The 8,934-nt window shown below is 46.4% G+C and overlaps 1 protein-coding gene across 10 annotated transcripts in view; it reads right to left on the bottom strand.

Moving 5' to 3' along the window:
- SNCAIP (synuclein alpha interacting protein) overlaps positions 1-4,625 on the bottom strand; it is a 165,361-nt gene extending 160,736 nt beyond the window's left edge. For 4 of the 10 annotated variants that reach the window (XM_060415688.1, XM_060415681.1, XM_042250309.1 and 1 more), the window contains exon 1: positions 4,137-4,178. The gene's annotated coding sequence lies outside the window, so the exon portion shown is untranslated. Of the gene's footprint in view, positions 1-3,656; positions 3,800-4,117; positions 4,179-4,284 lie in introns of those variants that run through there. The other 6 variants (XM_060415687.1, XM_027969993.3, XM_027969992.3 and 3 more) reach the window with 3 other exon arrangements.
- Positions 4,626-8,934: the final 4,309 nt, after the last annotated feature.

Consider the following 8,934-nt stretch of genomic DNA (forward strand, 5'->3'; position numbering starts at 1 on the left):
AGAACCCACCTGCCAATGCAGGAGATGGAAGAGATACGGATTCGATCCCTGGGTTGAGAAGATCCCCTGGAGGAGGGCATGGCAATCCACTCCAGTATCCTTGCCTGGAGAATCGCACGAAGAGAGGAGCCTGGCCAGCTACAGTCCATAGGATCACAAAGGGTTGGACAGGACACGATGGAGCGACTTAGCCCAAATGCACAGATCAATCCCTTCCTTTCCATCCTCTCTGCCTCCACCTTTGTCAGAGCCTTCCACACGCTTCAACAATGGATTGCTGACTCTGCTACCAGCCTACTGTCTCCAAACCATCCTCACACCACTAGCATAGGATATAGCTAAAATTTTATTATCGTTGTCATTCCTTTTCTTTCTGTGGTTTACAGAACAAAGATTACAGGACAATGATTTATAGGGCAATTCCCTAAACTCAATTCTGGGCTGTCTCCAAGTACACTAGCTTACAGTACGCTATCCCTCAGCACAAAAACATTGGCTGAAACAAGCATTTTCATACACATACTAGGTTGAAAAAAAACTGCCACAAATTCTTGCAGCTCCCGCTGACAGCAAGTAGAGTCTTTCAATACCCTCTTGAATCTGGGGAGACCCTGTGATTTGATTTGGCTGAGGGGAAGATATAGCAAATATAATGCAAGCAGAGGCTTAAAAATCACCTTAAACTGGGGTTTGTTCTTTTGCTGCTCTTGGAATACTGCTTGTCTGTCACATAAAGAAGCCCAGGCTAGTCAGCTGGAGAATGGGAGGCATGCCACAGTTACCTGTTAACCTGACCTAATAACTATCAGACATAAATGAGACCATCCTAATCATCCAAACTACCAGGTGACTGAAGATATCAGAGGAACTCAGCCAAGAGCAGCAGCAGAACCACCTCACTGAACCCGGCTTGAACTACCAACCACACAATTGCAAGCAATACAGTCATTTTAAGCAATGATTTGGGGATGATTTGTTACACAGCAATGGATAACCGGAAAAACATCTAAGCTGACTTGGTTACTTTCTCATGGGAATTCCTTTTCAATTACTGCTCACTGTCTTGTGCAATTAATCATAAAATATTAGTCAATCAGCACTTTTCCAGGACCCAGCTGTCAATCATATCAATTAAAAATCAAAAAATTAATCATTTCAACACATATTTTGATCAATTTTAAAAGCTTAAAAAGGAGTGATAAGATATATAAATTATAAAATATAAAATCCTGTTATCTACAGGCATGAAATCATGCATAGTATACATATTAGTAACCACTTTATTGAATCATTTCCAGAAAATAAATTCTTGCAAGTAGAATCTGCACACCAATCTAAGGGGCACAAGGAAACAAGCATGTAAAGGTACAAGTTCCACAGAAGCAAATGTTTGATTTTCACCAGGAAATTATTTTTCTCCCAAGACACCTATTCCTCCTATGTGGTTTGCAACCCTAATCTGACAGACTGCCAAAAAACAAACTTTCTATTCTAAGAGTGTCACTTGATTCTCTTGTTGCTATTCAATTAGATTTTGCATTTAAAAGAAAAAATTCCCTGGTGTTTCTTATAATGATGCACCTGCTCCTTGGGAGATTTCCTCTTTTGACAAGAAATGCCTTCAATCTGGCAAGAAAAATGACTCTAGGCTTTCTCTGATAATATCAAAGATCATTTGTTTGTATTAGATGTTTATGTGGGTTTTCCTCCTCTTAAGAGCAGTAAAATACTGCTGCAATTCCCTCCAAGACAACAGTGCACAGAAAGTTTCTTGGCCTCTGTCCTGAATTTCCACTGTACACCTGCACAAGACCAACTAGTGGAAAGTGGCAGAGCTATGACACAGTAGGCAGAGAAACTCATTTGCCTTAGCCCCTTCCTTTTGGACATCCATACACAGTAGCAAATGTCAAATCAATAACTGCAGCATCATTTCAAATCTACCATATTGTAACCTTTCCTCATGAAATGCTTGCTCTAGACAAAATGAAGTTTATGTTCAAAGCTGTATTATTTATTTTTTTATATTTTATTTCTAACTGAGATGTCCAAAGATCCTTAAGAGAAGCACCATCTTCTTTCTGTGTCTAGACTTGAAACTCCTACATATTTGGGTAATCTTCAGTTAATACTGCCTTCCAGAGAGACTTCTGCAATGGGAACAAAATGTCACACTTTTTCAAATAAAGGACACCTGAAGGGTGTCTCCCTAGACTCCAGCCAGGCTGAACGTAATTTAACATTGAGATGCATCAGAAGTACCCAACAGACATTCTCTAGATGTGAACCCATTAGCATACTGCTTTCCTAAACCTTATCCTCTCTGTCTTTGAAAATTTCAATATATACAAAGGAAATACAGATTTCAACCCATTCCCAACTGGGACGTCTGCTCCATAATAAGAGAAATAGGTTTTTGCCTTTCTGCAGATTCAGCAGGGAAAGCCATGCTTGAAAATGATGTGTTTAGAGTGACACCTTGGAGAACTGACACCCTCTGCACACATGCAATCCTCATAAACCTCCCCAGACAGCCCTTATTTCATTCTGCACACTGCACCCTGGCTGGGCTCCACAGCACATGGTGTGTGGTGAGACTGTCCTGCAGTGGTTCTCCCTTCCTGGCGGCTCTTTGATGGACAGTTGTCGGTAATAGCCAGGAGGAGAGGGGTCCAGCCACCAGCAAGTGAAAAACGGGCCACCGACAGTAAGCTTCCTTAATTAACTTTCCCAAGGCAAGCCTGTTCCCACAGGAAAAAACACCACGTTTCCCCTCTCCTAGCGGTCCATTGAAAATGAGCAACAATGCTGTTGCCTTTTTGTTTCCTAAAGACTTTCTTCCCCGCAAGCAGTAGCGTGTTCCTCAAAGAATGCTAGTATTTCCTGTGGAAACTGTATGGCTGCCAGTAATGGCTCATAATTTTCCCTCTTTTCCTTTCGTAAAAATGAAATAAACAAAACGTGGCATTTGACAATAGCCAAATTACCAGTCACCTCGCTTACCACCTGCAGATGAGAGACATCACCGCGAAAGGAGGCCAGGAGAGAAACACTCCTGGCTACAATTGACCCGGACGAGCGGGGAACACAGGACAGCGCCCGAGGGTGGTGCCCTAGAGAACCGGGCAGCCAGCGGGCGGCGGTGCCCAAGAGCGAGGGGCTCCCCTTGGGCCGCGCGGCAACCCCAGGCGTCCCTCTTTCGCGATTACTATTATTGTCGGTACTGTTTCTGTGACTATTACTTCGTCCCTGGTTACCTCAGTTCTTAGGAGCCTCGGCACTGCCCATCCCTGCCTCCCACACCATCCCAGGTGGCAGGAAGAAGAATAACCACACGAAACCGGCAAAGGAAAAGAGCAATCCTTTGGAACCTGAGGTGGGGGCTCCTCCCCCCTCCCTCAAGAAGAAGAGAAGCCGCTTGGCAGGCGCCGCCAACGTTACTATAGAGACCTCCCCCCAAACCCTTTCTGCAGAGGCACCGCCGCCACTCGAGCCGCCGGGATTCGCCGCACAAAGGGGCCCCCCCGGGGCTCACGGCGGGGCGGGGGGCACCCCCGCCCGGGTCGCCCGGTGCAAACTTGGAAAGGCTCAGTCGCTCGCGCCGTCGCGCCCCACCCCCGTCTCCCCGCGGCGCCCACCCCGGGACCTGGACTCACCCCGGGCGCCCGGCGCTGCGGCTGCTCAAAAATGCGGACGGACGGACGGACCGACGGACAGATGGACGGCGGCGGCGGGAGCAGGAACCGCGGGAGCCGGCGGGCGGCGGCCGCGCTGCCGCGGCCCCGCTACGTCACAATGCGGCCGGGCCTCCGGCGCCGCTCCCCCCCGGGCCCCCCAGCGGGCGCGCGGCAGCGGGAGGAGGGCAGCCCCGGGGCGGCGGGCGCGGACCTGGCGCGGAGGGACGCGGGGCGCCGAGCGCGGCGCACCGCCGGGCGGGGGCGCGGTCTGCACGGCCGCGGCCGCCGCGCCCTCCCGCCGCCGCCGCGCGCCCGGCGCCCGCCCCCCGGCCCGCGAGCCCCGCGCGGCCTGACTGACGGCGACCCTCCCCCGCCCGCCCCGCGGCGCCCGCCGCGCGGCGGCCCCCAGCCCCGGCCGCGCAGCCTCCGCGCCCGCGAACCTGCTCTTTTCTCCTGTACCTTTGGCCCTCGCACCTCTGTGTCTCTGCTGCTCAACTGGCTGTCTCCGATCTCCTCCCCTCGCACTTTTTACCCCCTTTCGCCTCCGCCCCCCACCCGCGCTGGGCGGCCTCTCCCCCCACCCCCGGGAGATGAAATCGCCCCTCACCGTGATCCCTGCGTCAACCGCTGCCATCTCATTGGTCCCCAACCCATTCCAGGGTTCCAGCCTCGGCCGGGCAGAGACACTCGGGCAGGGGGCGACGGAACATGGGCACGGTCCTGGGAAACGGCCCTGCTTCAGGAGCCCCTTGGCAGAGGATCTTTGCGTTGGCACAGTCCTAAACCCCAATCCTCCCCGCCCGCCCCCAACCCGGTCTCGCCCACCCTCGAGGACTTCGCCAAGGAAGGCAGGCTGAGGGGTCTTTGCCCGGAAGGTTCCGTGCTCGAGTATGGGTGGTGGATGGAGGAGACTTTGGTCTGAACTGATGGTGTTTCTAATTCAGCAACGTTTAATACACCGACGGCCCTTTAGTAATATGAACTTTAAGCAGCTCTGTCTTGATTGGGAGGGGGCGGGGAGCTGCTGGACGAGGCATCCGTCAGTCAGCACTGGTGACTGACTCTTTCCTTCCTTATTTCCGAAGTGAAGTCTGGAGGAGTGGAACCATTGATGCTAACCTTGGCTCACGATCGTCTCGCTCTTGCCCTTTGGAAAGCTTTAAATGGTTTTTAAGAAGGCTCTTTCCCCACCCCGGCAGAAATGGCTCAGAGAAGCTCACTCAGCAAAGCCTTTGAGGGCCACTGTCCTGCTCCTGGGTGTGGCCGCTTGTCTGATGCTGCTCCAGAGCAAAGTGTGAGGAAGCAAGTTCTCTCGTCTGTCTGCTTAGGGGCCGCCTGGTTCCCTTGCCAACTCCGGAGGACAAGAGTGGCGCAGCGATCCTGGGAAATTTGACCCCATCTGGGTTAGTGGCAGTGGGATGTATAGCATGTGTAAGGCTGTCACTGAAAACATATTACCAGTAAAAAAGGAAGGGCATGGTTGTTTAAAAACTGTGGTTGCCTGGATGACTAGTGTAGTCCCTGCGAGGTCCGGGGGCTGCTGTGTTGGCGCTGCAGGGAAGAGGCCCCTGTACTATCCGAGGACACACCCAGCCCTCCCTGCCCTGGACCTCTTTGGATGAGGAGTACATAGTCTCTGAAATAAGGACTGCCTTGAAGGCCAGCAGAAGACATTTCACATGCTTTTGATTCCATTTCCAATTGAGAAACTAAATTTCTCTCTCTGCTGTCTTACATAAACAGCCGAAAGTATGTTCTGCCGGTGTGGTAATTTGTTTACTGTAATTCATCATATATAAGACTTTAAGTACATACACGGAAAGTGGCTTCACAATTTGAAAATACCCACTATCCCTCAGAAAATGTAAAATCAGATGACATCATATGGCACTAAAAAATACTTGAAAATATTGGGTTTAATTCTTTCACATCTGGTTAAAATAAAAATGCCTTTTTTTTTTTTTTTGCCTACTATAAACTCTCAGAAAAGCACATCTTGCTTCCATCCAGTAGATATGGATGGAGTTGGTGTCACCCTTGATATGTTCTATACACAACACACTTTTATTGCCATCCTCTTAAATATTTTGACAGCCTGCTTTTGAAAAATCAAATTTTAACATTGAAGGAGTAATTTTTTGAAGTTATACATGGCTATCTCCTTCCAACTGCCTTAAACATCTAACAGTAAGTAGACCAGTGTTACCTCAGTGTAAACGGTTCAACAAAGAATGGCTATGATCCTGTTACATGGACAGAAAACATTGCTGAGGAGAGAAAATATCGGTTTTGTGTAGCGAAGGAAGAGCATGCTATAGTCTAAAAAAGCAGTCTTGAGATATTGTTTCAGAAATTTTCCCATTTTTTTTAAACTTCTTTTGTTATGGTTCATTCTAACATGTATTTGATTGCATATTTACCATTGTTTCCCTGTGATTATTTTTACACTGTGCCTTAAACCTATGCTTATACACACAGGCAATGAGTTTGCTTTCACTTGGACCATTTGTTGGCTTGCTTCTCCTGTGCACAGTCTTGCCAAATCCTAAACCACAAACTGATACACCAAAGTGCAGAAGTAGTGAAGTAACTGGAGTTGAAACAGAGCTGCTAGATTTTAGATTGGATGGCAAGTAAGCTGGCTTTCTCAAAATAATGCTGACTTTTTATTAAGTTAATAAGTTGCTCTGCCCACTCCTTCAGTGGCTTCTTACTACCAACTACTCTCTGACACTCAGTTTTCTATTCAAGCAGCTGCCTCTACAGGCTAGTACTAACTATGGAATGGCTTAGCAGCCATAGCTACTAGATCATTTACCCCTTTTTAGAACTCCCAGGCCTGCACAGCTTGGAGTGTGCAACTCTTAGAACACTTATTTCTGCTTCACGTCCATTTCTTCTCCCCTACTATTCAGTTGTCAGTTTCCATTCATGCCAGGGAGTTCATATTACTCATATTTGGATCTTCATCACTGAGCAGATTTTTATATTCAAGAGTTAGCTACTGAAAATAATTAGTACAGAAATTCATTTCACTGTAAATCATCTGCCAAAGAGCTGCCATGTAATTATTCATTCAATTATTACAATTAAACAGCTGCCTCTTTCTTTTTACCCAGTTTCCATAATATATCTTTATTGTGCTACAAAAATTGAATAAACCTGCTACAACACTGCCAACGATCAAATAGAAACTGTTCTTTTTTCTTTTCTTTTTCCCATTCTTTAAGTGTTGATTTGCTTAATAAGACATCCACCTCTGCATTAAAGGCTCTGATTTTTATTTCTCATTGCAGAGTGTGAATCACTGAAGAAAGCCCTGTTTGTGGTCCTTTCTGATTTCTGGTTGGAACCTATAATTCAGTTGGGCCCGTGCTTTTGGGCTTTCCAGGTGGCTTAGTGGGGAAAGAGTCCAGCGGCAATGCAGGAGTCGCAGGAGACATGAGTTCTATCTCTGGGTTGGGAAGATCGCCTGGAGAAGGAAACAACAACCCATTCCAGTATTCTTGCCTGGGGAATCTCATGGACAGAGGAGCCCGAGAGGTATAGTCCAGTGGGGTTGCAAAGAGTCTGACAAGACTTAGCACCTAAACAACAATGTATCAAGAATACTTCACATGCAAATATAATTGTATCAGTCATGATAGGTTAGGTTATACTATAGTAACAAACATTCAGGAAATAACTAAAAACTTCCACAGCTCATTAAAAATGCATTTCTTGTTCTCACTGTATGGTAATTCCAGGTCAGCAGCATCTCTGCTTCATATCTTTTTCACTTTAAGAATCCAGCCTAATGAAACAGCCACTAACAGCAATATTGCTGGTCACTCTAGTGAGGGAAAGCGAACTTGAAGGTCTTATATGGGAAATTAAATACTCCAGCTCAGCAATTATTATTATTTTTTTTTAGTTTTTTATTTTTTAAATTTAATATCTTTAATTCTTACATGCGTTCTCAAACATGAACCCTCCTCCCACCTCCCTCCCCATAACATCTCTCTGGATGATCCCCATGCACCAGCCCCTAGCATGCTGCATCCTGCATCAGACATAGACTGGCGATTCAATTCTTACATGATAGTATACATGTTAGAATGCCATTCTCCCAAATCATCCCACCCTCTCCCTCTCCCTCTGAGTCCAAAGGTCCATTATACACATCTGTGTCTCTTTTCCTGTCTTGCATACAGGGTCGTCATTGCCATCTTCCTAAATTCCATATATATGTGTTAGTATACTGTATTGGTGTTTTTCTTTCTGGCTTACTTCACTCTGTATAATTGGCTCCAGTTTCATCCATCTCATCAGAACTGATTCAAATGAATTCTTTTTTATGGCTGAGTAATACTCCTTTGTGTATATGTACCACAGCTTTCTTATCCATTCATCTGCTGATGGACATCTAGGTTGTTTCCATGTCCTGGCTATTATAAACAGTGCTGCGATGAACATTGGGGTACATGTGTCTCTTTCAATTCTGGTTTCCTCGGTGTGTATGCCCAGCAGTGGGATTGCTGGGTCATAAGGTAGTTCTATTTGCAATTTTTTAAGGAATCTCCACACTGTTCTCCATAGTGGCTGTACTAGTTTGCATTCCCACCAACAGTGTAGGAGGGTTCCCTTTTCTCCACACCCTCTCCAGCATTTATTGCTTGCAGATTTTTGGATCACAGCCATTCTGACTGGTGTGAAGTGGTACCTCATTGTGGTTTTGATTTGCATTTCTCTAATAATGAGTGATGTTGCAGCTCAGCAATTATACAGGTCACTACTGGTCACAATTCATTGGCCACAACTAGTCATGCGGCTCCACTTCTCACAAGAGAATGAGGAAGTGCATCCTACAATATGACCAGACATTTGGTAAATAATAAGATAAGGAGATATGAACGTACTACAATTTACTGTAGATCTTATAAAATAGGAGAAAAGTCTTTGTGCATTTTACAAAAAGCCATAGAGCTGAAGTATAGAAATAGATGATAAAAAGAAGTATAAATTCTATAGCAGTTCTAACTTCTGAAATAACCACAAAATCAAGAGCAAAGAAATGTGACTGACATACAACGATTAGGAATCTAACTTTTGAATACTTTTGAGTTTCTTCAGACAACCTTTAAACTTCTTTCAGTTCAGTTCAGTTCAGTCGCTCAGTCGTGTCTGACTCTTTGCGACCCCATGAATCTCAGCACGTCAGGCCTCCCTATTCATCACCAACTCCTGGAGTTCACTCAGACTCACGTCCATCGAGTCC

The sequence above is a fragment of the Ovis aries genome, chromosome 5, assembly GCF_016772045.2.
Source record: "Ovis aries strain OAR_USU_Benz2616 breed Rambouillet chromosome 5, ARS-UI_Ramb_v3.0, whole genome shotgun sequence".
Lineage (NCBI taxonomy): Eukaryota > Metazoa > Chordata > Mammalia > Artiodactyla > Bovidae > Ovis > Ovis aries.